Source organism: Oncorhynchus keta, chromosome 37 (assembly GCF_023373465.1).
Source record: "Oncorhynchus keta strain PuntledgeMale-10-30-2019 chromosome 37, Oket_V2, whole genome shotgun sequence".
Classification (NCBI taxonomy): Eukaryota; Metazoa; Chordata; class Actinopteri; order Salmoniformes; family Salmonidae; genus Oncorhynchus; species Oncorhynchus keta.
In genome coordinates this window covers 16165087-16193057 of record NC_068457.1, presented here as the reverse complement: position 1 = coordinate 16193057, position 27971 = coordinate 16165087, and the positions used below count along the sequence as shown (strand labels likewise).

Sequence of the window (27971 nt, the reverse complement as noted above, 5' to 3'; positions counted from 1 at the left end):
CATCGTATAACCAGCCAGCTAGCTGTATGTTGATATTGTCGTCCTTCAGCCACGACTCCGTGAAGCGTAAGATGTTTCAGATTTTAATGTCCCGTTGGTAGTTTAATCTTCCCAGTAACATTTCATTGTCGAAAGATTGCAGTTTTTTCTAGCAGAATTGCGGGAAGTGTAGGTCTATCCGATCGCCTCCAACTTCTAAGAAGGCAGCCCGCTCTCCAGCCTCTCTTTCTCCGCCTCCTCTTCACGCAGATCACTGGGGTCGATGCCTGTTCCCGAGGGAGCCGTATATCCTCCGCCTCAGGCTCGTCAAAGTAGTGAAAGAAGTAAACGTATTCTGCTAGTCCGTGGTGAGTAATCGCAGTCCTGATATCTAGAAGTTATTTTCGGTCATAAGAGACGGTAGCAGCAACATTATGTACAAAAAGAGTAAAAAAAAGATAAACGAACAAAAAACACAATCGGTTGGGGGCACGTAAAACATCTGCCTTCTGCTCCAGCGCCATCTTACAAACGGACAGAGAGTGAAAAGAACACAGGGAAGACACGAGACATGTGTATACTGCAGAATAAATGCACTTAGAAGTTGCATGTTATATATTATAACAATACTATTTCTATTTTATGACTCCAGTGATATTGTGCGAAGGAAAGGGATCACAGCCGCTACCTCGCTCTCCGAACCAATGTGTATGAATTGTGGACCAAACTGAAGTAGAGAGGCGATTCAGCAACTCCCGGAGGACAACAAAAGTAAATAAAAACCTTTTTTGTTGTTGTTACAAGTAAAACCTGATATTGTGAACAGCCTTTCTACCTCCACTGTGCAGTCATAACAATGAACAAGGTGGCCAAAGAAAGAACAGATGTGGCCTCATTCATCCACACTGCATACAATTCAAGCCAAATTCATGTTGATATGGTAGAAGCGGAGAGCCAACATCTGATCAGTATTCTGCAGAAATGTTGCTGTATTAACCATCAACACTTCTGGAAGGTTGAGAATCTATTGATGTATGTGCAGTTCTTATTCAGACCCATTTACTGCATAAAAGGTCACATGAAATTCTCCCGTATCAAATTGAGTTTCCCCTTTCTCTGTTGATGAATGTGTTGCTATGGCTGACAGTGCTGATGCAAAATGAAGGCCTAAAAGACATATATTACTATCAGGTTCCCATTTCTGTTGTGAATTATATTCAATTGAAGGAAAATGTATCTATTTAAATAACCATAAAATAGTCAAATTACTTGATTAGCATAATGCATCAGATTACTTTTTTTTTAAATGAGAAAAAAAAAACAGTGAGAAAATTGAATCAAACACTTGCCTGTATGACAGCATCTGTATGTGTACACAATAGTTTGATAAAGGTTTTCAGAGAAAACTATATATAAAAGCAGAGAAAAGTTACTGCAATTACTGCTAGACTCTATTTTGCTCAGAAAGGTTAAAACCCTGTGTAGTGTTTCTAAATGGGAAAGTAATTGAGAGTACAGTAATTTTAGAATACACAGTGCACTTAGGTGTTCTGGAAACATAAAAAATAAATGTTGTTTTTCCACAACATGCCTTGTAAACCATTCTGAACCACTTCCTAGCCAAAAGCCATTTCTAGTGCAAGCCAAGAACCTGCCATCTACCTATCAGCCTCTGTCAATCAGAAGAACCATACTGACTAGGTAAGTAAAGAGTAGAGCCAATTGAAAATAGAAAGGGAGAGAGTGAGAGGGGGGAGAGAGATTGAAAGAGAGAGGGAGAGGGAGAGTAAGAGAGATAAAGACAGGGAGAGAAAGACTGTTGCCCCACCTTACTGCAGCCCTGCATTCTGGGTAATATAGAGAAACCCCTCTCTACATAATGGACTCTAAGTGGCAGGAGGGAGTCTGTCTGTCTGTCTCAACCCCAGCATGTGCACTGTCACCTCAGGCTCTGACCCCTTAGACTCACAGCAAATAATGTCTTATACACCCATGCCTGTCACCCAAGGGCCATAGCAGTCAGAGTACACACAAGACAGAAATCCACAGGGCTGACTCACTGTAAGAGGGACACCAGCATGCACAACGATGCATGTACGCGCACACACACATAAGCACACACACATGCACACAAACAGGAACTCCTTAAACAAGTGGCCTGCCGATGATCTTTCATCACTTTATGAAAAACCCTTTACAACAGTGATAAATTAAACCGTTTTAAATCTATTTCACATCCCATCCACCAGGCAATTTGGTTGGGATTCTGTGAATGATTCCACATTCGGTGGGGTCTTTCTCACATTTACACTAATGCATTTACCGCAGTTAGAAAACATGCCGTTGTTCACAGTTCACTCCATTCATCTGAAGCTGTAATCATTTAGCCATTTGAAATGCATTATGAAACTCTTTCTGTGGGCTCATCAGCATAACATGAATTATTGCCATCATTATGGAGGGCAAAGCAGAAACACAGTATCACTTAATTATTCACCAATCAAAGAATGAAGGTAAATTCTGGAGCTTTTACTTTAAATGACAAAAAAGATTAGTCGCTTACTAGATTTCTCTCCTTCAGGAAAACAAGACAGCACTAACAGTATAACCCTTACAGTACTGGATATATCTCCTTCAGGAAGATAAGACAGCACTAAAAGTATAACCCTTATTGGATCTCTCCTTCAGGAAAATAAGACAGCACTAACAGTATAACCCTTACAGTACTGGATATATCTCCTTCAGGAAAATAAGACAGCACTAACAGTATAACCCTTATTGGATCTCTCCTTCAGGAAAATAAGACAGCACTAACAGTATAACCCTTACTGTACGTCTCTCCTTCAGGAAAATAAGACAGCACTAACAGTATAACCCTTACTGGATCTCTCTCCTTCAGGAAAATAAGACAGCACTAAAAGTATAACCCTTACTGTACGTCTCTCCTTCAGGAAAATAAGACAGCACTAACAGTATAACCCTTACTGGATCTCTCCTTCAGGAAGATAAGACAGCACTAACATTATAACCCTTACTGTATCTCTCCTTCAGGAAAATAAGACAGCACTAACATTATAACCCTTACTGTACGTCTCTCCTTCAGGAAGATAAGACAGCACTAACATTATAAGCCTTACTGGATCTCTCCTTCAGGAAAATAAGACAGCACTAACATTATAACCCTTACTGGTTCTCTCCTTCAGGAAGATAAGACAGCACTAACAGTATAACCCTTACTGTACGTCTCTCCTTCAGGAAAATAAGACAGCACTAACAGTATAACCCTTACTGGATCTCTCCTTCAGGAAAATAAGACAGCACTAACATTATAACCCTTACTGTACGTCTCTCCTTCAGGAAAATAAGACAGCACTAACAGTATAACCCTTACTGTACGTCTCTCCTTCAGGAAAATAAGACAGCACTAACAGTATAACCCTTACTGGATCTCTCCTTCAGGAAAATAAGACAGCACTAACAGTATAACCCTTACTGGATCTCTCCTTCAGGAAAATAAGACAGCACTAACAGTATAACCCTTACTGTACGTCTCTCCTTCAGGAAAATAAGACAGCACTAACAGTATAACCCTTACTGGATCTCTCCTTCAGGAAAATAAGACAGCACTAACAGTATAACCCTTACTGGATCTCTCCTTCAGGAAAATAAGACAGCACTAACATTATAACCCTTACTGTACGTCTCTCCTTCAGGAAAATAAGACAGCACTAACAGTATAACCCTTACTGTACGTCTCTCCTTCAGGAAAATAAGACAGCACTAACAGTATAACCCTTACTGTACGTCTCTCCTTCAGGAAAATAAGACAGCACTAACATTATAACCCTTACTGGATCTCTCCTTCAGGAAAATAAGACAGCACTAACAGTATAACCCTTACTGGATCTCTCCTTCAGGAAAATAAGACAGCACTAACAGTATAACCCTTACTGGATCTCTCCTTCAGGAAAATAAGACAGCACTAACAGTATAACCCTTACTGGATCTCTCCTTCAGGAAAATAAGACAGCACTAACAGTATAACCCTTATTTGTGATCAGTTGTAAAAATAAATTGTGATGCGAGACTCTTTTGACTGGTAAGTTTGTTATCATGTGGCAAAATGTTGAGCGTTGACACGTTAATAATCCTCTACACTGCTACGAACAACACAGGGCCGTCGAAAAACGTGTGGCAAGCAGACATTTTCCCTTTTCAATCAGGTGGAGCACCATTTCTTATTTAGTTTAGTACAAAATATTGAAGCAAAGTACTGTTTTTTAGACTGATTTGCCGCATGATTTGTCAACTCGCAATTTATCTGTCCTTCACATCAGAGTACTGCAGGCTTGATGAGTGCTTGACCAATCAGATTCACGGAAATCATGGGCTGTGTGTGCTGTGCACAAAGTACACTCAAGTGCGCTTTCCACTTTCCTCCAGTATTTATTTAGCAAACGTGATAACACATCACCCTGACAGACACATGTAAAAACTCTCTCAATTAATGTTGCAGGACTAGGTGTCACATCTGCTCCCGCAAGGCCCTCTACAGCTCATCCTGTGTCTCCTGGACCTTCCGCCACTCCCCCAGTACTCTCTCCCTCTCTCTCTCTCTCTCTCTCTCTGTGTGTGTGTGACTGTGTGGGTGGAGACAGGTGTGCTGGAGTCAGAGCAGATCCCTACCAGCTGCAACCTATTCCATAATCAAGACCCCGACAAATACTCATCCCTGCCACTTCCAAGCTGCCAGATCGTAAACTCTGCTCAGTCAGTCTACGCGTCTAGTTGTTGTTACTATTAAATCCTGTTGTGCCTGTTTTCCTTGCCTGACACAGTTTTCCTCTCCACTGCAGTTTGCCCGCTCTGACTCTGGTCCCTGTCTCCAGTTCCACGTCTCGTCATCCTGCTACTCTGTCCTGGATTCCCCACTCTCCTACTCCCTTGGATTCCCCTCCGGACCTGCTTACCCTGTCCCAACCCCTCTCGCTTCAGCCTCAGCCTCCGTACCTGGTTTTCTGCAACCCACCCGAGCTTCCCCTGGCCTGCAATCCAACTTCCCCCTGTGTTTCAATAAATACCTTGGTTACTTCATCCCAGTCTCCTCATCTGAGTCTGCTCTAGGGATCCCCTGTTCCACTCCGTGTAACACTAGACTACTAACAACAGCAGTTTCATACAGCCTATGCGTCCTGTCCATCTGGCCAGGGTAAATAAAGTGGTAATGTTAAGTATATATAATCCATTTATTTGTGTTAGGAGAAAATGTGTATGTGATCAACTTGGTTTATATTAAAACTTGGGCTGCCTATTCCTTTTCTATCCAAAATGTTTAACTGGAATTAATGAATCAACAAACAAAAGTGACGACATTCTGTAGACTATCAGTAATTATTTTTATTAGACATACAGTTATTGTTTAAATTTAAACATTATTTAACTAGGCAAGTCAGTTAAGAACAAATTCTTATTTACAATGACGGCCTACCCCGGCCAAAACTGGACGAAGATGGGCCAATTGTGCGCCGCCCTATGGGACTCCCAATCACGGCCTGATGTTATACAACCTGGAATCAAAACAGGAACTCTAGTGACGCCTCTTGCACTAAGATGCAGTGCCTTAGACCGCTGCGCCACTCAGGAGCCCTGCGTAGTTGCATAGGCCTACACGATGCAAACATGCATAACGCATGTTCTATTGTCCAATCACAGTTGTCTCCGTGTTTGTAGAAGAAACCCTGTTAGTCTAGTTTTAAAATATAATTCATATGAACAAGTACAAGGTTGCTGAAGTTTGACAAGATTTTAATCCTCCCAGCACCAGTTTTTCCAGGATTCTTTTTTAAAACCATGTGACCTGATATGTTTTTTTTGTCCCATTATACACCATTGTCACAACTGATTTAATCACTGTCATATGCTATAGAGTCTGAAAAAAATGGCCCACCACTGTCACGTTCTGACCTTAGTTACTTTTTTTTATGTCTCTATTTTTGGTTTGGTCAGGGCGTGAGTTAGGGTGGGCAATCTATGTTTTTGTTCTATGTTTTGTATTTCTGTGTTTGGCCTGGTATGGTTCCCAATCAGAGGCAGCTGCCTATAGTTGCCTTTGATTGAGAACCATACTTAGGTAGCCTGTTCCCACCGGTGTATGTGGGTAGTTGTTTCCTGTTTTGTGTTTTGTCACCTGATAGGTCTGTTGAGTTTTTTCGTTGTTTCACCTTTGTTATTTTGTGTTCAGATGAATAAAGTTAACATGGACACGTACCACGCTGCATTTTGGTCCGATCCTTCATATTCCTCATCAGACGAGGACGGGAATCGATACAACCACTCTGGGACCTGCGGTTCCACCTCTGTAACATCTTAGCTACCAGAGAACATTCTGATTTTGACAATGTAAAATCACTGTAAAATATATCAGTACAATACCTGATTATCTATGTAAGACCTGAGAGCATACAGAGTACATCATGGATAAATTAGCCATTCCAGTGTTAATTAGCTGAAATATGCTTCCGCTTCCTCACTTAACAAAATAGTGTTACTGTCCCGGTGTTAATTAGCTGAAATATGCTTCCGCTTCCTCACTTAACAAAATAGTGTTACTGTCCCTGAATCAATCAATTCATTTCAACACTGTTAAAGCATCCTTGGTCTAACCATCCTCTTCCGTTGTCATGGCGCATTACATCAATCGTAGCCTATTATGTGAACAAAACATTAGGTTCAATCCACACATCCATTTTACTGTATTATTATGAACCATATCAAATCAAGTACTGCCAATCACGTCTATCCATCTTAATGACTATGGTAACAGCGAGATAATAGTGCCAGTGATTAACAACTTTAAATATCCTTGTCCGTCAAAAATGAACCACCAAAAGTCATGGACGGCTCTGGTATAGATGACTTCCTGTTGATGGAAAAAGAACGACTTTGTTTCAGATTGTGTGGCGTCACCTGTAGTTGAATGATACCCCCTCCATCCTCCCCTTCAACTCCCCCCCCCCCCTCATCATTCTCCCCTCGAACGCCATTGTAAGAACACGGCCGTGGCGACCGAAGGCCATTAGAAGCATCAGTCAAACCCACCGTCTTCCCTTTAAACTCTTACATTGACACTCCTGCTCTCTCCGATCCTAATTACCGTGGAGAAGTGTGCGGCTGAAGGGCGCGTTCCGAATTCAAAGTGTCAGCGGCTCGGCTGCTTGGAAACGGATAGCGAGCGTCTGATCCAAAGAGGACCACAGGCGGGAAACGGGATGATTAACCTTCAGAAAAACGTTTCTTACGGGGTACCTGTCAGATGTCGTTAGCGATGGGGAAGTGCCCGAAAGATTGATGACATTAAATAACTGTGTGAGCGTCATGGAAGTGTAGGTGCTGAAATGTTCTCTAAGCGGTTCCATGAGATTAATGTCCTGTTGTAGGGTTGAAATACATCTGGGAAGATAGAGAGATAGCAACCCTGAAGTCAAAGTGTTTTCAAAGTGGATATAATTAAGGACGACAATCATGGGCTCTGTACTGTAAGTACTGTACTACAAACTCTAGCCAACATGAACCTACCGGCTCAAAACAATGTCGGCCCATCGACCTTTGCCAACATCATGCCAAAGACCATAACACCATTCTTGTAATACTGGTGAAATCATGTTTGTTGAGCTTTGTCTACTCAACAAAGCTCTCGATACATTGAGCAGAAAAAGCTTCCATACGCAACTCCATCTCTAGCAGTATTGAGATTCCTTTTCCGACCCGCAACCTGGAGGAATGATCTTCAGTCTGCCCTGATAGGCTCACGTCTTGATGTAAATGTTTACCGAAAGGAAATTTTCCAATCAAGGTTGATCTGAGCACTTGTCACTCTTTAAGCTCTGCTCAGCGTTATAAGTCCAGATGTCCTTCAAGCTCAGATGCAGAGATAGGTTTGTGCACAGCAGTGGAAAACACAGGCCTGATTGAAGTGGAAGCACGTCCCTCCCTCTCTCCCTCTCCCTCTCGCTCTCTCTGAACAGTGATTTACCATCGATTCACACTTGAGACACTGGATATAACAGTTTGTTCTACCGGAAGATACTACAGAGTATGTTGTGGACATACCTAGGTAGGGCTGTGGTGGTCACAAAATGCTGTCAGCCGGTGATTGTCAAGCAAATAACTGTCGGTTTCACGGTAATTGACCGTTAATTAACATAAACACATTTAGCATCTCCTGGCTTCCACACAGAGCCTACAAGCCATTTTAAAAAGTCTAATGAATCCATGTAATATAGCCTACAGCTTCACAATAAATCTATTATTAATTTTAGATAGGTATATATAATTCCGTGCCATTATTTTATAGTTTGAAGAATACAATTGAACAAAGCTGAATAAAATATACATATTTTCTCCAAACGATTTGAGGAAGTGCACACATGCGGCTATTCTGTGTTGAGCAGAAACGAATAAATATGTACTCCTATTTGCCTAATTTAGAGTTATTCATGTAACTTTAGTTGTTCTACAAATGTTGGACTATATGTCATGTTTAGATTTTTAATACATTGTTAGGCTGAATGATAAGATTCTAATGATGATTTGAAAGAAGTAGCTTGAAAGGCATGAGCTCTGCTTGTTTTTTTGCGCAGGCTGTTCACACTCCAATAGTCTCTCATTCACAATTTGACAAGCATTTGATAATGCCTCAAATTTCATGGCAGCATCCCCTTTGTGTCCGTAATGCACCCTAAAGAAATCCGTGCCTTTGCGTTTCTCAATCACACAACTCTCCGTCATGTGATCGGGTCTTTCTCACAGGCTACAAGTTAAGACAGACACATCGGGGACACAACTGTGGGCGTCCTTATCCAATTCCGAGATGCACATTGAAGATATTCTTTCAGCAGCCAACAAGATGAGTAGGCCTAACAAACAGTAAAAGCACTAGCCTATGTCAATCTACTATCCCCCACAGTAAAAGAGTCGACCTATTCTATTCTGTGCGAGAAATAAATATTCCAAACATAGTCTGGGACAGTTGTGGGATGAATACCAACCTTTTTTTTACGCAACAGATCAAAACTTTTAGCTTAAAATGTTGATAAACTATTAGACTATTTTTGTATATTATCAGCGCAGCAATGCGCACATGGTAGTAGGCTATACGCTTGAATTGCAAATGCAATTATGCATGTAATGCTTTTATTATAAAGGTGCATTTCTATGGTGAAAATTATCTTCCCCAAACTTGAAACTCACGCGCTGCTTATGTATGCCAGTTAGGCTCTACAGCCCTTGCAAAGCGGATTAATGTGCTTTATTTTAAGAACATGAAATGTCAGAATAATAGTTGAGAGAATTATTTATTTCAGCTTTTATTTATTTCATCACATTCTCAGTGGGTCAGAAGTTTACATACACTCAATTAGTATTTGGTAGCATTGCCTTTGAATTGTTTAACTTGGGTCAAACATTTTGGGTAGTCTTCCACAAGCTTCCCACAATAAGTTGGTTGAATTTTGGCCCATTCCTCCTGACAAAGCTGGTGTATCTGAGTCAGGTTTGTAGGCCTCTTTGCTCGCACTCGCTTTTTCAGTTCTGCCCACAAATGTTCTATAGGATTGAGGTCAGGGCTCGGTAATGGCCACTCCAATACCTTGACTTTGTTGTCCTTAAGCCATTTGGGGTCATTGTCCATTTGGAAGACCCATTTGCGACCAAGCTTTAACTTCCTGACTGATGTCTTGAGATGTTGCTTCAATATATCCACATAATTTTCCAGTCTCATGATGCCATCTATTTTGTGAAGTGCACCAGTCCCTCCTGCAACAAAGCACCCCCACTACATGATGCTGCCACCCCCGTGCTTCACGGTAGGGATGGTGTTCTTCGGCTTGCAAGCCTCCCCCTTCTTCCTACAAACATAATGATGGTCATTATGGCCAAACAGTTCCATTTTTGTTTCATCAGACCAGAGGACATTTATCCAAAAAGTACGAATTTTGTCTCCATGTACAGTTGCAAACCGTAGTCTGGCTTTTATGTGGAGGTTTTTGAGCAGTGACTTCTTCCTTACTGAGCGGCCTTTTAGGTTATGTCAATACAGGACTCGTTTTACTGTGGAAAAAATGTGCTTTTGTACCTGTTACCTCCAGCATCTTCACAAGGTCCTTTGCCATTGTTCTGTGATTGATTTGCACTTTTCGCACTAAAGTACGTTCATCTCTAGGAGACAGAACGCGTCAATATGAGCAATATGACGGCTGCGTGGTCCCATGGTGTTTATACTTGTGTACTATTGTTTGTACAGATGAACGTGGTACCTTCAGGCATTGGAAATTGCTCCCAAGGATGAACCAGACCTGTGGAGGTCTACTGATTGGCTGATTTATTTAGATTTTCCCATGATGTCAAGCAAAGAGGCACTGAGTTTGAAGGTAGGCCTTGAAATACATCCACAGGTACACCTCCAATTGACTCAAATTATGTCAATTAGCTTATCAGAAGTTTCTAAAGCCATGACATAATTTTCTGGAATTTTCCAAGCTGTTTAAAGGCACATTCAATTTAGTGTATGTAAACTTCTGACCCACTGGAATTGTGATACAGTGAATTATAAGTGAAATAATCTGTCTGTAAACAATTGTTGGAAAAATTACTTGTGTCATGCACAAAGTAGATGTCCTAACCGACTTGCCAAAACTATAGTTTGTTAACAAGAAATGTATGTAAGTGTATGTAAACTTTCGACTTCAACTGTACCTCATCATGAGACTCAAAAGGTTTACCAATTGGACCATTATTTCTGGGACTTTGTGGATGCTTCCTCTTGAGAATCTGATGCTTCGCAATCCAGAGAGTCTTAAACACTTCCATCACTGCCTCACTGCACTGGAAGTCAACATTCCTTTCCTCTCCTCTTCTCCCATCATCTCCCCTCCTTTCCTTTCCTTTCCCCCCCTCCACTCTCCTCTCCTTCTTCCCAGTATGACAAAAGAACATCTGCGCTCCACAGTAAAATAGGTCAGGCTGGCCTAGATTTCCTCAGTAACCTTCTGGTTCATTATCATCATGTGTAATGAGGGAAGTCGTTCTCGAGGCATCGTTAAACATGGAAGTGTGTGCACCTCCTGTAACAGCATTCAGAGGAAGAAGGTGAGGACCAAGATGCAGTGTGGTACAGGCCAAACACAGAAATACAAAACATAGAACAAAAACATAGAATACCCACCCCAACTCACGCCCTGACCAAACCAAAAATAGAGACATAAAAAAGGAACTAAGGTCAGGACGTGACAGCACCAGGGCCACCAGGCCACTTCGTTTCCCCACCGGCATGTTACACTCAGGCGACAAATAGCCACAATGAGCGTAAAGCGGAAAAATGGTCAGTGACTCACATGGCCAATCGGTCTTGAGGAATGAATCTGCTCAGTCAACTGTATGATAAGCAGTGATTCATTTTAATAGCTTTTGCAAGTGTAGGTTCAAACATCTTAATAATGATGTTGATAAATAATATGATTATGCTAATGACTAAAGAGAAAAATGAAGAGAAACGGTTTTAGCTGGCTAAAGGAGAAGGCTTCGTCCATCCTGATGGCTACAGAGTCTCATCACTCACTCTCTATTGGCATTGCAGCGCATCACAGCCAAAGAAGAGACAATCTTCTGGAAGCCTCAAAACACCCCATCCTCTTTCTACGTCTCCTATACCTCTCCCCTCCCCTCCCCTCCCCTCCCCTCTTACTCTTTCTTTCTGCCTCTCCTCTTCTTACCCTCTTTCTCTGTCTCTGTCTCTCTGCCTCTTCCCCTTTCCTATCAATTAATTTCAAAGGGCTTTATTGGCATGGGAAACATATGTTTACATTGCCGAAGCAAGTCTCCTCTCTCTCTGCCAGGACACTGAAGTGTGGCATGTCTGTCTGCACCTCTCTAAACCAATCGCACCTCATCCCACCATGGACACCATCGCTGACCGTCTGTGTACCTGGGGTCCCTTCATCCTCTCCCAAACCTAACGCCTTGCATACTGTTATACTGGCAATACTAAAGTGCCTTTAAGAACATCCAATAGTCAAAATTATATGAAATACAAATGGTATAGAGAGAAATAGTCCTATAATTCCTATAATAACTACAACCTAAAACTTCTTAACTGGGAATATTGAAGACTCATGTTAAAAAGGAACCAGCAGCTTTCATATGTTCTCATATTCTGAGCAAGGAACTTAAACGTTAGCTTTCTTACATGGCACATATTGCACTTTTACTTTCTTCTCCAACACTTTGTTTTTGCACTATTTAAACCAAATTGAACATGTTTCATTATTTATTTGAGGCTAAATTGATTTTATTGATGTTTTATATTAAGTTAAAATAATTCAGTATTGTTGTAATTGTCATTATTACAATAAAAAATATAAAAAATTGGCAAAAATCAATATCGGCTTTATTTGGGGGGCCTCCAATAATCGGTATCGGCATTGAAAAATCATAATCGGTCAACCTCTAGTTTAGTCCCAGGGTACTGAGTAATGAGCTTTGAGGGGACTATGGTGTTGAACGCTGAGCTGTAGTTAAGGAATAGGATTCTCACATAGGTGTTCCTTTTGTCCAGGTGGGAAAGGGCAGTGTTGAGTGCAATAGAGATTCTATCATCTGTGGGTCTGTTGGGGCGATATGCAAATTGGAGTGGGTCTAGGGTTTCTGGGATAATGGTGAGCCATGACCAGCCTTTCAAAGCACTTCATGGCTATAGATGTGAGTGTTACGGGTCGATAGTCATTTAGGCAGGTTACCTTGGTGTTCTTGGGCACAGGGACTATGGTAGTCTGCTTGAAACATGTTGGTATTACAGTCTCAGACAGGAGAGGTTGAAAATGTAAGTGAAGACACTAGTCAGTTGGTCAGCGCATGCTCAGGGTACATGTCCTGGTAATCTGTCTGCGGCCTTGTGAATTGTGAACCTGTTTAAAGGTCTTACTCATATCGGCTACGAGAGCGTGATTACACAGTCGTTCGGAACAGCTGGTGCTCTCATGCATGTTTCAGTGTTACTTTCCTTGAAGCGAACATAGAAGTAATTTAGCTCATCTGGTAGGCTCGTGGGCAGCTCGCGGCTGGGCTTCCCTTTGTAGTCTGTAATACTTTGCAAGCCCTTGCACATCCGACGAGCGTCGGAATCAGTGTAGTACGATTTGATCTTAGTCCTGTTTTTTTCCTTTTAAAATGATTTTTTTTTTAAATTAAGGGATGGATGAGCTTAATATTGCGGAGAGAATGTTGCTTCCATCAATGTAATTGTCTTCATCATTTCCAATCCCCCATATATTTTTGGGGTAAATATATATATCCATATACAGTACATACACGTATGCATAAATATACAAATATATACATACACAAACCTATGTAGACATATTCTTTTTTTTAGAATATACCTTTATTATTCTCCGAAAACCCTGTGCCGTGATGCTTCACAGAAGTATTGAACCTTTCTATTCTCATAGCTTCTACAGATTGAAAATAAAAAATAAAAATGTTACTAAAATAATGATTAGATTATTGATTGATTGACTATGCCTTTTCAAATCACCCAGTATTGCTATCTGCAGAGTTAGTTCTAGGCAAATTTTGCAATTCTTCAGCTATTCCTGGACCTGTGACCATATACGAGCTACATATGGACAATACCAAAATAAATGATCTAATGACTGCCTCCTCACAGCAGAATCTGCAGAGCTGGGAAGATTGTATCCCCCATATATATAACATTCTATTGGTTGCAAGAATTTTGTATAGTAATTCAAATTGAAAAATTTGAAGTTTTGAATCTGGCGTTGTTTTGTGTATCAATTCATAAACCACATGCCATGGAATGTGTACATCAAAAATTTCTTCCCAACTATTTTGCAATTTATATGGCACAGCTGTCAGTTTTTTGGTCCTTAAATTAAATTGGTATATGTTTTTATTTATCACACAATAAATAAATTTGTGTATTTGAGTTTAACCACAATATTTGTTGTATTATTTGTTCTGTCTTTTCAGGTGGATTAAACTGAAATTGCAACCAACTTTCTAAGGCTTGTTTAAAAAATAACAATATTTTGGAGATTATTTCCTTTTCAAACAACCGAAAGTGAGCAGGTGTAATCTGAATAAAGAGAAAAAGGCCCTTCTTGAACATAGGATGAGATATTCTTACCAATTTACTAGAGAACCAGTTTGGATTTCATTATAACTTTTGTATGACTGATGCATTTAGTGAGAGGTCTAACGCTATAATATTTAATAATTTCTGACCTCCGGATTCATATTCCTTATATAAATAGGCCCTTTTAATTTTGTCTGGCTTGCCATTCCAAATAAAATTGAATATTTTTTGTTCATATAATTTAAAAAGCAGGTCACTAGGTGTAGGCAAAACCATAGGCAAATAGGTAAACTGTGATATGACTAAAGAGTTCAACTTCTTTGTGTTGCAATCCCGTTAATGGGATGATATGACAACAGCCAGTGAAAGTGCAGGGCGCCAAATTCAAAACAAGAGAAATCTCATAATTAAAATTCCTCAGACATACATGTATTTTATACCGTTTTAAATGTCTTGTTGTTAATCCCACCACAGTGTCCGATTTCAAATATGCTTTCAGCGAAAGCACCACAAACGATTATGTTAGGTCACCACCAAACCGCAATAAACACAGCCAATTTTCCAGCCAAAGATATGGGTCACAAAAAGCACAAATAGAGATCAAATTAATCACTAACCTTTGATGATCTTCATCAGATGACACTTACAGGACTTCATGTTACACAATACATGTATGTTTTGTTTGACCACCAAATTCAAAAACACACAGAGCGATATTTCACAGTCACAAAGCATAAATATAGATAAAATTAATCACTAACCTTTGATTATCTCCATCAGATGACACTCATAGGACATCATGTTATACGTGTATTGTGTGTTTTGTTCAATAATGTGCATATATATATATATATATAAAAATCTCAGTTGGCGCGTTACGTGCAGTAATGTTTTGATTCCAAAACATCTGGTGATTTTGCAGAAATACTCACAATAAACATTGATAAAAGATGCAAGTGTTATTCACAGAATTAAAGATAAATGTATCCTCTATGCAACCACTGCGTCAGATTTGAAGAAAAAAAATTGAAAGAAAAATAATAATCTGAGAATGGCGCTCAGAACCCAAAGAAATAGCCGCCATTTGGGCATCAACAGAAGCTACAAAAAAACTATAAATATTCACTTACCTTTGAATATCTTCATCAGAAGGCAGTTCATGAATCCCAGTTTGACAATAAATGACTGATTTGTTCCATAAAGTTCCGAGAAGCTTGTTGTTAGCATGTTCAGCCCAGCATTCAATCCTCAAAAAGCACGAGCAATTCCTCCAGACAAAAACTCAAAAAGTTCCGTTACAGGTCGTAGAAACAAGTCAAATGATGTATGCAATCCATATTTAGGATGTTTAAAACATTAAATCAGCAATAAGGTTCCAACCGGAGAATGTCATTGTCTGAAGAAAAGCATAGAAACGCAAGAACACTCTCTCTCTCTCTTGACCGCGCGTAATGAAACCGAGGCTTTCTGCCAGACCACTCACTCAAAGAGGTATTATGAGCCCCACCATTATAGTAGAATCATACAACCAGAATCTAAAGACGGTGACATCTTGTGGAAGCCCTAGGAAGTAGATTTAGAGGGACGGCCAGGTCTTGGTAGATTTGCAGTGGTCTGATACTCCTTCCATTTCAATATTATCGCTTGCACAGTGCTCCTTGGGATGTTTAAAGCTTGGGAAATCTTTTTGTATCCAAATCTGGCTTTAAACTTCTTCACAACAGTATCTCGGACCTGCCTGGTGTTTTCCTTGTTCTTCATGATGCTCTCTGTGCTTTTAACGGACCTCTGAGACTATCACATTGCAGGTGCATTTATACAGAGACTTGATTACACACAGGTGGATTGTATTTATCATCATTAGTCATTTAGGTCAACATTGGATCATTCAGAGATCCTCACTGAACTTCTGGAGAGAGTTTGCTGCGCTGAAAGCAAAGGGGCTGAATAATTTTGCACGCCCAATTTTTCTGTTTTTGATTTGTTAAAAAAGTTTGAAATATCCAATAAATGTCGTTCCACTTCATGATTGTGTCCCACTTGTTGTTGATTCTTCACAAAAAAAGACAGTTTTATATCTTTATGTTTGAAGCCTGAAATGTGGCAAAAGGTCGCAAAGTTCAAGGGGGCCGAATACTTTAAGTATTTAGGTATTCTTTAAGGAATACCTAGGATAGGATAAAGTAATCCTTCTCACCCCCCCCCCCTTAAAAGATTTAGATGCACTATTGTAAAGTGGCTGTTCCACTGGATGTCATAAGGTGAATGCACCAATTTGTAAGTCGCTCTGGATAAGAGCGTCTGCTAAATGACTTAAATGTAAATGTAATGTACTTTCGCAAGGCACTGTAGGAAGCAACACTGATTGACAATAAATTGCACATGCTGTTGTGCAAATGGAATAGACAACAGGTGGAAATTATAGGCAATTAGCAAGACACCCCCAATAAAGGAGTGGTTCTGCAGGTGGTGACCACAGACCACTTCTCAGTTCCTATGCTTCCTGGCTGATGTTTTGGTCACTTTTGAATGCTGACGGTGCTTTCACTCTAGTGGTAGCATGAGACGGAGTCTACAACCCACACAAGTGGCTCAGGTAGTGCAGCTCATCCAGGATGGCACATCAATGCGAGCTGTGGCAAGAAGGTTTGCTGTGTCTGTCAGCGTAGTGTCCAGAGCATGGAGGCGCTACCAGGAGACAGGCCAGTACATCAGGAGACGTAGAAGAGGCCGTAGGAGGGCAACAACACAGCAGCAGGACCGCTACCTCCACCTTTGTGCAAGGAGGAGCAGGAGGAGCACTGCCAGAGCCCTGCAAAATGACCTCCAGCAGGCCACAAATGTGCATGTGTCTGCTCAAACGGTCAGAATCAGACTCCATGAGGGTGGTATGAGGGCCCGACGTCGACAGGTGGGGGTTGAGAGAACACCAAGATTGGCAAATTCGCCACTGGCGCCCTGTGCTCTTCACAGATGAAAGCAGGTTCACACTGAGCACATGTGACAGAGTCTGGAGACGCCGTGGAGAACGTTCTGCTGCCTGCAACATCCTCCAGCATGACCGGTTTGGCAGTGGGTCAGTCATGGCATTTCTTTGGGGGGCCGCACAGCCCTCCATGTGCACGCCAGAGGTAGCCTGACTGCCATTAAGTACCAAGATGAGATCCTCAGACCCCTTGTGAGACCACATGCTGGTGCGGTTGGCCCTGGGTTCCTCCTAATGCAAGACAATGCTAGACCTCATGTGGCTTGAGTGTGTCAGCAGTTCCTGCAAGAGGAAGGCATTGATGCTATGGACTGGCCCGCCCGTTCCCCAGACCTGAATCCAATTGAGCACATCTGGGACCTCATGTCTCGCTCCATCCACCAACGCCACGTTGCACCACAGACTGTCCAGGAGTTGCTTTAGTCCAGGTCTGGGAGGAGATCCCTCAGGAGACCATCCGCCACCTCATCAGGAGCATGCCCAGGCGTTGTAGGGAAGTCATACAGGCACGTGGAGGCCACACACACTACTGAGCCTCATTTTGACTTGACATTACATCAAAGTTGGATCAGTCTGTAGTGTGGTTTTACACTTTAATTTTGAGTGCGACTCCAAATCCAGACCATGGGTTGATAAATTTGATTTCCATTGATAATTTTTGTTTGATTTTGTTGTCAGCACATTCAACTATGTAAAGAAAAAAGTATTTGATAAGAATATTTAATTCATTCAGATCTAGGATGTGTTATTTTAGTGTTCCCTTTATTTTTTTGAGCAGTGTATATAGTACACTTATCATAATTTGGTTTGAATCCAAAGAGGATAGCAAAAGTATCTAGATCCTCTAAGAGGCTGTGGAGAGATTTTAATTGTTGTTTTAAAAGAAAACATGAATCATCAGCGTACAATGCCACCTTCGTTTTTAAGCCACGGATTTCTAATCCCTTAATATTATTGTTTGATCTAATTTTAACAGCTAACATTCCGATGACAATAATAATTAGATATGCCGATAGTGGACAACCTTGTTTTACTCCTCTAGATAGTTTAACACTTTCTGAGATGTAGCCATTATTTACTATTTTACACCTAGGGTTACTATACATAATTTTAACCCATTTTTATAAGAGATTCCCCAAAATCGAAATATTCTAGGCATTTATATATAAACTCCAGTCGTACTTTATCAAAAGCCTTTTCAAAATCAGCTATGAAAACCAGGCCTGGTGTCCCCGATATTTCATAGTGTTCTATTGTTTCCAGTACTTGTCTTATATTATCTCCAATGTATCGTCCATGTAAAAAACCTGTCTGATTAGGATGAATAATATCTGACAATACTTTTTAAATTCTATGCCACCAAGCATTTTGCTAGGATTTTTGCATCACAACACTGAAGTGTAAGAGATCTCCATTTTTTTTGTTATGGACTGGATCTTTATATATACCATTTGGGTCCTGTTTCAATAATAATATCTGATAATCTAGCATTTATATAGGAGTGGTTAAACCATGCTAATAATGGTCCTCTGAGTATATCAAAAAAAGATTTGTATACTTCCACTGGTATGCCATTTAGCCCTGGAGTTTTCCCATCCCTAAAGGCCCCAATTGCATCAAGCAGTTCCTCCTCTGTAATTTGACCTTCACAAGTCTTTCTGTACAGATGTTAATTTTACATTATTATTAGGGAAAAAATTCATACAATTAGTTTCAGTTAGTGGAGATGGAGGAACCTGAAATGAAAACATATTCTTAAAGTACTTTACTTCCTCTTTTAAAATATAATTTGGTGAATCATGCGTGACTCCATCATTTGTAACAAGTTTTAATAAAAAAATGTTGGTAGCATTTCTATAATGAAGATTGAAAAATAATTTGGTGTGTTTTTCCCCATATTCCATCCAGTTTGCTTTATTTTTATAATATATTACACTGGATCTTTCTTGAATAAGTTCCTCCATTTCTTTTTGTTTTTCCTCTAATTTATTCTGTGCCTCTATGGTACTGTTTTTATTGCTATCTAACTGTACTGTTAGTCCATCAATTTCCTTTGTTAATATGGACTCTTTTGATCTAAATTGCTTTTGTTTTATAGATGAGTACTGAATTACATGGCCTCTAAAGGCACACTTAAAAGTGTCCCATACAATAAGGGGATCTGCTGTACCTATGTTATGTCTGAAAAATAACATCTAGTAGGCTTTGATTAAATATCCAATACCCTTGCCCACTCTAATGGCTGTTGGTGGAAGAAGGTGAGGACGTGATACGTGTTCATGTTATTTTATTGACACTGAACACAAACATAACAAAGGGATTAACCGAAACAGTTCTGTCTGGTGCAGACATAAAACCAGAGAACAACTAACCAGAAAGCCCAGGTGGGAAAAGGCTAAGTATGGTTCTCAATCAGAGACAACGATAGACAGCTGCCTCTGATTGAGAACCACAAGGCCAAACAACAAAGAAATACAAAACATAGAAAAGGAACATAGAATGCCCACCCTAGTCACACCCTGGCCTAACCAAAATAGAGAATAAAAGCCTCTCTATGGCCAGGGCGTGAGACCCATGTGCAACTTCTGTTAGAGTAATATATATGCCAATTATGTGATGATTCGACCACATTCTGTTCCCTAACAACACTTTTTAAACTTTTGGTGGCAGAGAGAATGGCATAAGAAAGTAGTCAAGACGACTAGTTTGATTAAGCCTCCGCCATGTACATCTCACTGGGTCAGGGTATATAAGTCTCCATATATCCACTAATTCCAACATATCCATGACATTCAGGATGTCCTTAAGTGCCTGAGAGTGATAGTTTGTAGTGTGATTTCCTTTCCAGTCCATTTAAGTTATTTAAGACCGTATTAAAATCTCCCACCATAATAATAGACTCTAGTGTTGCTTGTAGAGTTGATACATACTTATACAGTGGGGCAAAAAGTATTTAGTCAGCCACCAATTGTGCAAGTTCTCCCACTTAAAAATATGAGAGAGGCCTGTAATTTTCATCATAGGTACACTTCAACTATGAGAGACAAAATGAGAAGAAAAAAAATCCAGAAAATCACATTGTAGGGTTTTTAATGAATTTATTTTCAAATTATGGTGGAAAATAAGCATTTGGTCAATAACAAAAAGTGTATCTCAATACTTTGTTATATACCCTTTGTTGGCAATGACAGAGGTCAAACGTTTTCTGTAAGTCTTCACAAGGTTTTCACACACTGTTGCTGGTATTTTTGCAGATCTCCTCTAGAGCAGTGATGTTTTGGGGCTGTTGCTGGGCCATACGGACTTTCAAGTCCCTCCAAAGATGTTCTATGGGGTTGAGATCTGGAGACTGGCTAGGCCACTCCAGGACCTTGAAATGGTTCTTACGAAGCCACTCCTTCGTTGCCCGGGCGGTGTGTTTGGAATCATTGTCATGCTGAAAGACCCAGCCATCAAGGACATTCATCTTCAATGCCCTTGCTGATGGAAGGAGGTTTTCACTCAAAATCTCACGATACATGGCCCCATTCATCCTGGTCCCTTTGCAGAAAAACAGCCCCAAAGCATGATGTTTCCACCCCCATGCTTCACAGTAGGTATGGTGTTCTTTGGATGCAACTCAGCATTCTTTGTCCTCCATACACGACAAGTTGAGTTTTTACCAGAAAGTTCTATTTTGGTTTCATCTGAACATATGATATTCTCCCAATCTTCTTCTGGATCATCCAAATGCTCTCTAGCAAACTTCAGACGGGCCTGGACATGTACTGGCTTAAGCAGGGGGACATGTTTGGCACTGCAGGATTTGAGTCCCTGGCGGCGTAGTGTGTTACTGATGGTTTCGCTTTGTTACTTTGGTCCCAGCTCTCTGCAGGTCATTCACTAGGTCCCCCCGTGTGGTTCTGGGATTTTTGCTCACCGTTCTTGTGATCATTTTGACCCCACGGGGTGAGATCTTGCGTGGAGCCCCAGATCGAGGGAGATTATCAGTGGTCTTGTATGTCTTCCATTTCCTAATAATTGCTCCCACAGTTGATTTCTTCAAACCAAGCTGCTTACCTATTGCAGATTCAGTCTTCCCAGCCTGGTGCAGGTCTACAATTTTGTTTCTGGTGTCCTTTGACAGCTCTTGGGTCTTGGCCATAGTGGAGTTTGGAGTATGACTGTTTGAGGTTGTGGACAGGTGTCTTTTATACTGATAACAAGTTCAAACAGGTGCCATTAATACAGGTGACGAGTGGAGGACAGAAGAGCCTCTTAAAGAAGAAGTTACAGGTCTGTGAGAGCCAGAAATTGTGGTTGTTTGTAGGTGACCAAGTACAAATTTTCCACCATAATTTGCAAAAACATTTATTAGAAATCATACAATGTGATTTTCTGGATTTTTTTTCTTCTCATTTTGTCTGTCATAGTTGAAGTGTACCTATGATGAAAATTACAGGCCTCTCTCATCTTGGTGGGTCCTGTGGCAGCCCCACACACCAGGCTGTCTCTCCGTCTCCTCCCTCCAGGTTCTCCCGCCTGCCCGGCGCCTCCAGAATCTCCCTCCTGTCCGGAGCCGCCAGAGTCACCCATCAGTCAGGAGCTGCCGGAGCCGCCCGTCAGTCAGGAGTTGCCGGAGCCTCCCGTCAGTCAGGAGCTGCCGGAACCGCCCTTCACTCCAGCACTGCCGGGGGTCGCCCTTCAATCGGGTTCTTCCCGGAGTCTCCCACCTGTACGGCGCTGCCGGAGTCTCCCGTCTATTCGGGGCCCGCTGCAAGAGCCCCGAGTCAGAGGTCGGCGGCGAGGGTCGCCGCTCCTAAGGTGCCACCTAACTGTGCCAAGACTAAGGGGGAGTGGGGTCCACGTCCTGTGCCAGAGCCGCCACCGCGGACAGATGCCCACCCAGACCCTCCCCTATGGGTTTAGGTTTTGCGGCCGGAGTCCGCACCTTTGGGGGGTCACTGTCACGTCCTGACCTTAGTTCCTTTTTTATGTCTCTATTTTAGTTTGGTCAGGGCATGAGTTGGGGTGCGCATTCTATGTGTGGTTCAATGTTTTTGTATTTCTGTGTTTGGCCTTGTATGGTTCCCAATCAGAGGCAGCTGTTTATCGTTGTCTCTGATTGAGAACCATACTTAGGCAGCCTGTTTTCCCACTATGGGTTGTGGGTAGTTGTTTTCTGTCTTTGTATTAGTTACCAGACGGTTCTTTTTGTTTACTTTGTATTGTAGTGTTCAGTTCAGTTGTATTGTAGTGTTCAGTTCAGTTTAATAAAATGACGAACACTTACGACGGTTCCGGGTTGGAGCGAGCGGTCGCATTCGCACTTCGCTCTGCAGGTTGTATAACTTTTTCATTACATTTCATTATAGTACAACGGTTGATTTGTCTAATCTTAGCAATTCTTCTTAGCTAGCTACATAGCCGTCCTTGTATCAGAGATAATTGCATAATTATCGTATTTCGTCGCCCTAACGTAGCCTTCACTGCTATTCGCCCAGGAGCTAGCAACGCTAGCTAACGCACACGGATTAGCATCACTGTAGTGCTATTCACTCAACTGAACGACTTGATTAGTCTAGTGTTAGCTAGCTACATAGCTGTCTTTGTTTCCAAGATAATTGTGTAGTTTAGTGTGTGTAGCCTTGGAGTGATTATCTTAATTCACTGAGGGTCGCTAGCCAGCTATTTGTCGTCCTTAACGTAGGAGACTCTGCTAGCTAGCCAACAGCTAACAGCTAACAGCTAGCCAACGTGTACTGTTTCGAATTCAACAACCCGGTCAGGTAGTTTCACATTTTCATTTCATTTCATTACAGTACAACGGTTTGATTTGTTTGATCGTAGCTAGCTACATAGCTAGCTACATGGCCGTCTTTGTTTCAAAGATAATTGTGTAGTCTAGAGCGATTTCCTAGGTTAGCTAGCCAGCTATTGTCGTTCTTTTAACGCAACGTAACGTAAACAACACTGCTAGCTAGCCAGCTAGCCCCCGAATAGTAGCACTGCAGAAACTATTACACTCAACGGAACGACTTGATTAGTGTAGTGTCAACAACGCAGCTACTGCCAGCTAGCCTACTTTAGAAGTACTGTATCATTTTAATCATTTTAGTCAATAAGATTCTTGCTACGTAAGCTTAACTTTCTGAACATTCGAGACGTGTAGTCCACTTGTCATTCCAATCTCCTTGCATTAGCGTAGCCTTTTCTGTAGCCTGTCAACTATGTGTCTGTCTATCCCTGTTCTCTCCTCTCTGCACAGACCATACAAACGCTCCACACCGCGTGGCCGCGACCACCCTACTCTGGTGGTCCCAGCGCGACGACCCACGTGGAGTTCCAGGTCTCCGGTAGCCTCTGGAACTGCCGATCTGCGGCCAACAAGGCAGAGTTCATCTCAGCCTATGCCTCCCTCCAGTCCCTTGACTTCTTGGCACTGACGGAAACATGGATCACCACAGATAACACTGCTACTCCTACTGCTCTCTCCTCGTCCGCCCACGTGTTCTCGCACACCCCGAGAGCTTCTGGTCAGCGGGGTGGTGGCACCGGGATCCTCATCTCTCCCAAGTGGTCTTTCTCTCTTTCTCCCCTTACCCATCTGTCTATCGCCTCCTTTGAATTCCATGCTGTCACAGTTACCAGCCCTTTCAAGCTTAACATCCTTATCATTTATCGCCCTCCAGGTTCCCTCGGAGAGTTCATCAATGAGCTTGATGCCTTGATAAGCTCCTTTCCTGAGGACGGCTCACCTCTCACAGTTCTGGTCCTTCTGTAGCTCAGTTGGTAGAGCATGGCGCTTGTAACGCCAGGGTAGTGGGTTCGATCCCCGGGACCACCCATACGTAGAATGTATGCACACATGACTGTAAGTCGCTTTGGATAAAAGCGTCTGCTAAATGGCATATATTATTATTATATTATATTATATTATTATTATTATTATTATTATTATTATTATATTATTATATTATTATTATATTATTCTGGGCGACTTTAACCTCCCCACGTCTACCTTTGACTCATTCCTCTCTGCCTCCTTCTTTCCACTCCTCTCCTCTTTTGACCTCACCCTCTCACCTTCCCCCCCTACTCACAAGGCAGGCAATACGCTTGACCTCATCTTTACTAGATGCTGTTCTTCCACTAACCTCATTGCAACTCCCCTCCAAGTCTCCGACCACTACCTTGTATCCTTTTCCCTCTCGCTCTCATCCAACACTTCCCACACTGCCCCTACTCGGATGGTATCGCGCCGTCCCAACCTTCGCTCTCTCTCCCCCGCTACTCTCTCCTCTTCCATCCTATCATCTCTTCCCTCTGCTCAAACTTTCTCCAACCTATCTCCTGATTCTGCCTCCTCAACCCTCCTCTCCTCCCTTACTGCATCCTTTGACTCTCTATGTCCCCTATCCTCCAGGCCGGCTCGGTCCTCCCCTCCCGCTCCGTGGCTCGACGACTCATTGCGAGCTCACAGAACAGGGCTCCGGGCAGCCGAGCGGAAATGGAGGAAAACTCGCCTCCCTGCGGACCTGGCATCCTTTCACTCCCTCCTCTCTACATTTTCCTCCTCTGTCTCTGCTGCTAAAGCCACTTTCTACCATTCTAAATTCCAAGCATCTGCCTCTAACCCTAGGAAGCTCTTTGCCACCTTCTCCTCCCTCCTGAATCCTCCCCCCTCCTCCCTCTCTGCAGATGACTTCGTCAACCATTTTGGAAAGAAGGTCGACGACATCCGATCCTCGTTTGCTAAGTAAAACGACACCGCTGGTTCTGCTCACACTGCCCCACCCTATGCTCTGACCTCTTTCTCCCCTCTCTCTCCAGATGAAATCTCGCGTCTTGTGACGGCCGGCCGCCCAACAACCTGCCCGCTTGACCCTATCCCCTCCTCTCTTCTCCAGACCATTTCCGGAGACCTTCTCCCTTACCTCACCTCGCTCATCAACTCATCCCTGACCGCTGGCTACGTCCCTCCCGTCTTCAAGAGAGCGAGAGTTGCACCCCTTCTGAAAAAACCTACACTCGATCCCTCCGATGTCAACAACTACAGACCAGTATCCCTTCTCTCTTTTCTCTCCAAAACTCTTGAGCGTGCCGTCCTTGGCCAGCTCTACCGCTATCTCTCTCAGAATGACCTTCTTGATCCAAATCAGTCAGGTTTCAAGACTAGTCATTCAACTGATTTCACGGAGGCGCTCCGCACTGCTAAAGCTAACTCTCTCTCCTCTGCTCTCATCCTTCTAGACCTATCGGCTGCCTTCGATACTGTGAACCATCAGATCCTCCTCTCCACCCTCTCCGAGTTGGGCATCTCCGGCGCGGCCCACGCTGATTGCGTCCTACCTGACAGGTCGCTCCTACCAGGTGGCGTGGCGAGAATCTGTCTCCTCACCACGCGCTCTCACCACTGGTGTCCCCCAGGGCTCTGTTCTAGGCCCTCTCTTATTCTCGCTATACACCAAGTCACTTGGCTCTGTCATAACCTCACATGGTCTCTCCTATCATTGCTATGCAGACGACACACAATTAATCTTCTCCTTTCCCCCTTCTGATGACCAGGTGGCGAATCGCATCTCTGCATGTCTGGCAGACATATCAGTGTGGATGACGGATCACCACCTCAAGCTGAACCTCAGCAAGACGGAGCTCCTCTTCCTCCCGGGGAAGGACTGCCCGTTCCATGATCTCGCCATCACGGTTGACAACTCCACTGTGTCCTCCTCCCAGAGCGCTAAGAACCTTGGCGTGATCCTGGACAACACCCTGACGTTCTCAACTAACATCAAGGCGGTGTCCCGTTCCTGTAGGTTCATGCTCTACAACATCCGCAGAGTACGACCCTGCCTCACACAGGAAGCGGCGCAGGTCCTAATCCAGGCACTTGTCATCTCCCGTCTTGATTACTGCAACTCGCTGTTGGCTGGGCTCCCTGCCTGTGCCATTAAACCCCTACAACTCATCCAGAACGCCGCAGCCCGTCTGGTGTTCAACCTTCCCAAGTTCTCGCACGTCACCCCGCTCCTCCGCTCTCACTGGCTTCCAGTTGAAGCTCGCATCCGCTACAAGACCATGGTGCTTGCCTACGGAGCTGTGAGGGGAACGGCACCTCAGTACCTCCAGGCTCTGATCAGGCCCTACACCCAAACAAGGGCACTGCGTTCATCCACCTCTGGCCTGCTCGCCTCCCTACCACTGAGGAAGTACAGTTCCCGCTCAGCCCAGTCAAAACTGTTCGCTGCTCTGGCCCCCAATGGTGGAACAAACTCCCTCACGACGCCAGGACAGCGGAAATCACCACCTTCCGGAGACACCTGAAACCCCACCTCTTCAAGGAATACCTAGGATAGGGTAAGTAAGGGTAAGTAATCCTTCTCACCCCCCCAAAAAGATTTAGATGTAAGTGGCTGTTCCACTGGATGCCATAAGGTGTATGCACCAATTTTGTAAGTCGCTCTGGATAAGAGCGTCTGCTAAATGACTTAAATGTAAATGTAATGTAATGCATATTGGTCCGATCCTTCTTAATCCTCCTCAGAAGAGGAGGAAAACCGTTACAGTGACTGTTAATTAAAACCATCACCCCTCTTGAATTTCTTTGCCCATGGGAGAAATATATTTCACCCATCAGTCCTTTTTCCACAAAACTTCATCTAAAATTGTTGAATGGGTTTCCTGTAAACAATAGATATTATATTCCTTCTCTTTTAGCCAGGTAAATAACTGATTGTCTTTTCTTATTATCTGCTAGGCCATTACAATTGTAACTGGCTATACTTATTTCACCACTTACCATAATGAGACACAACTTTGAATTATATTTATCAAAATATATGTTTGCAAACGTACCATTAAAAAGTAACATGATGATTGAGTGTCTATATAGCTGCACCGTGATATTTGCATTGCTACTAAGTAAACCTCCAATTGGTCCCCACTATTCCACCTTCTAAAAGCCCTCCTCATCCTGAGTTGGGTTGTCATCCCAATGCCCGGCAGACCACCCCTGACACTCCCATAGCCCTGAAAAGACTGGGATCCATCCTTCGAAAAGAGCACACAGTGCCATTTACAGAACAGAAGTAGATCAACTGCCAAATGCATTTCCATCGCTCTAACCTTCTTTTGTATTATATACAGCCATAAAAAAGATATATAAATATTTTAAGAATCTTTTTTCTTATTTTCCATAATTAGTTAATATTTGTAGTCAATTTTTGAAAATGATTTTACCTCTCACTAGTCTCGCCATTATCAAAATTACATTATTACAAGCAATTATTATATTAGCAAACAATCGCTGTGAATCATCCTCTATTGTCCCTAACATCTGTTACTCCTTCAACAACAGTTGTTCTTCACAACACACATACACCCACACACTAATACACACTCAACCCACACAACCATAGGCTCACATTCTCAACAGTTGCACAATCCCAGAGCCCAAATCAAGAAAGGTCTTGAATTACGAATGCATTTACAGTTGCAGCTGTATGAGACGGCCTGGAAGACTGCACAAACAAAAGGGCAGAAATGGAGAGATTTGATGAACCATTGTCACGTTACACGTTGCCTGTTTGATGGTTCGTCGGAGGGCATAGCGGGATTTCTTACAAGTAACCCTCTGCATCCCTGTGACTGGACATTACATAATTATGATAAACATGAATTATATAAGTCTGAGTAACAGCAGAAGTGTGAGCTGAACAGTGAGAGTTGATTGGAGTGCACAGACCTCATCACTGCAGGCTGCTATAGACGTTAATGGAGGGAGAGGGTAAACGACATTGACTGTTAAGTTCTCGCCTTGTCAAAGCCAGCAGAACAGTAGCGGGCAGATGAGAAAATGACATATTGCAGTAACGATGT

At 42.5% G+C, this 27971-nt stretch overlaps 1 protein-coding gene and 1 long non-coding RNA gene across 6 annotated transcripts in view; one reads left to right on the top strand and one right to left on the bottom strand.

Annotated features, from left to right (window-relative positions):
• LOC118370253 (beta-1,3-galactosyltransferase 1) overlaps positions 1-27971 on the bottom strand; it is a 126092-nt gene that overhangs the window by 55995 nt on the left and 42126 nt on the right. The window lies entirely within an intron of this gene.
• On the top strand, positions 1395-6195 carry LOC127916684 (uncharacterized). Its single transcript, XR_008095534.1, has 3 exons — positions 1395-1680; positions 4496-4749; positions 4836-6195. It is a non-coding gene; the product is annotated as an uncharacterized LOC127916684 (long non-coding RNA).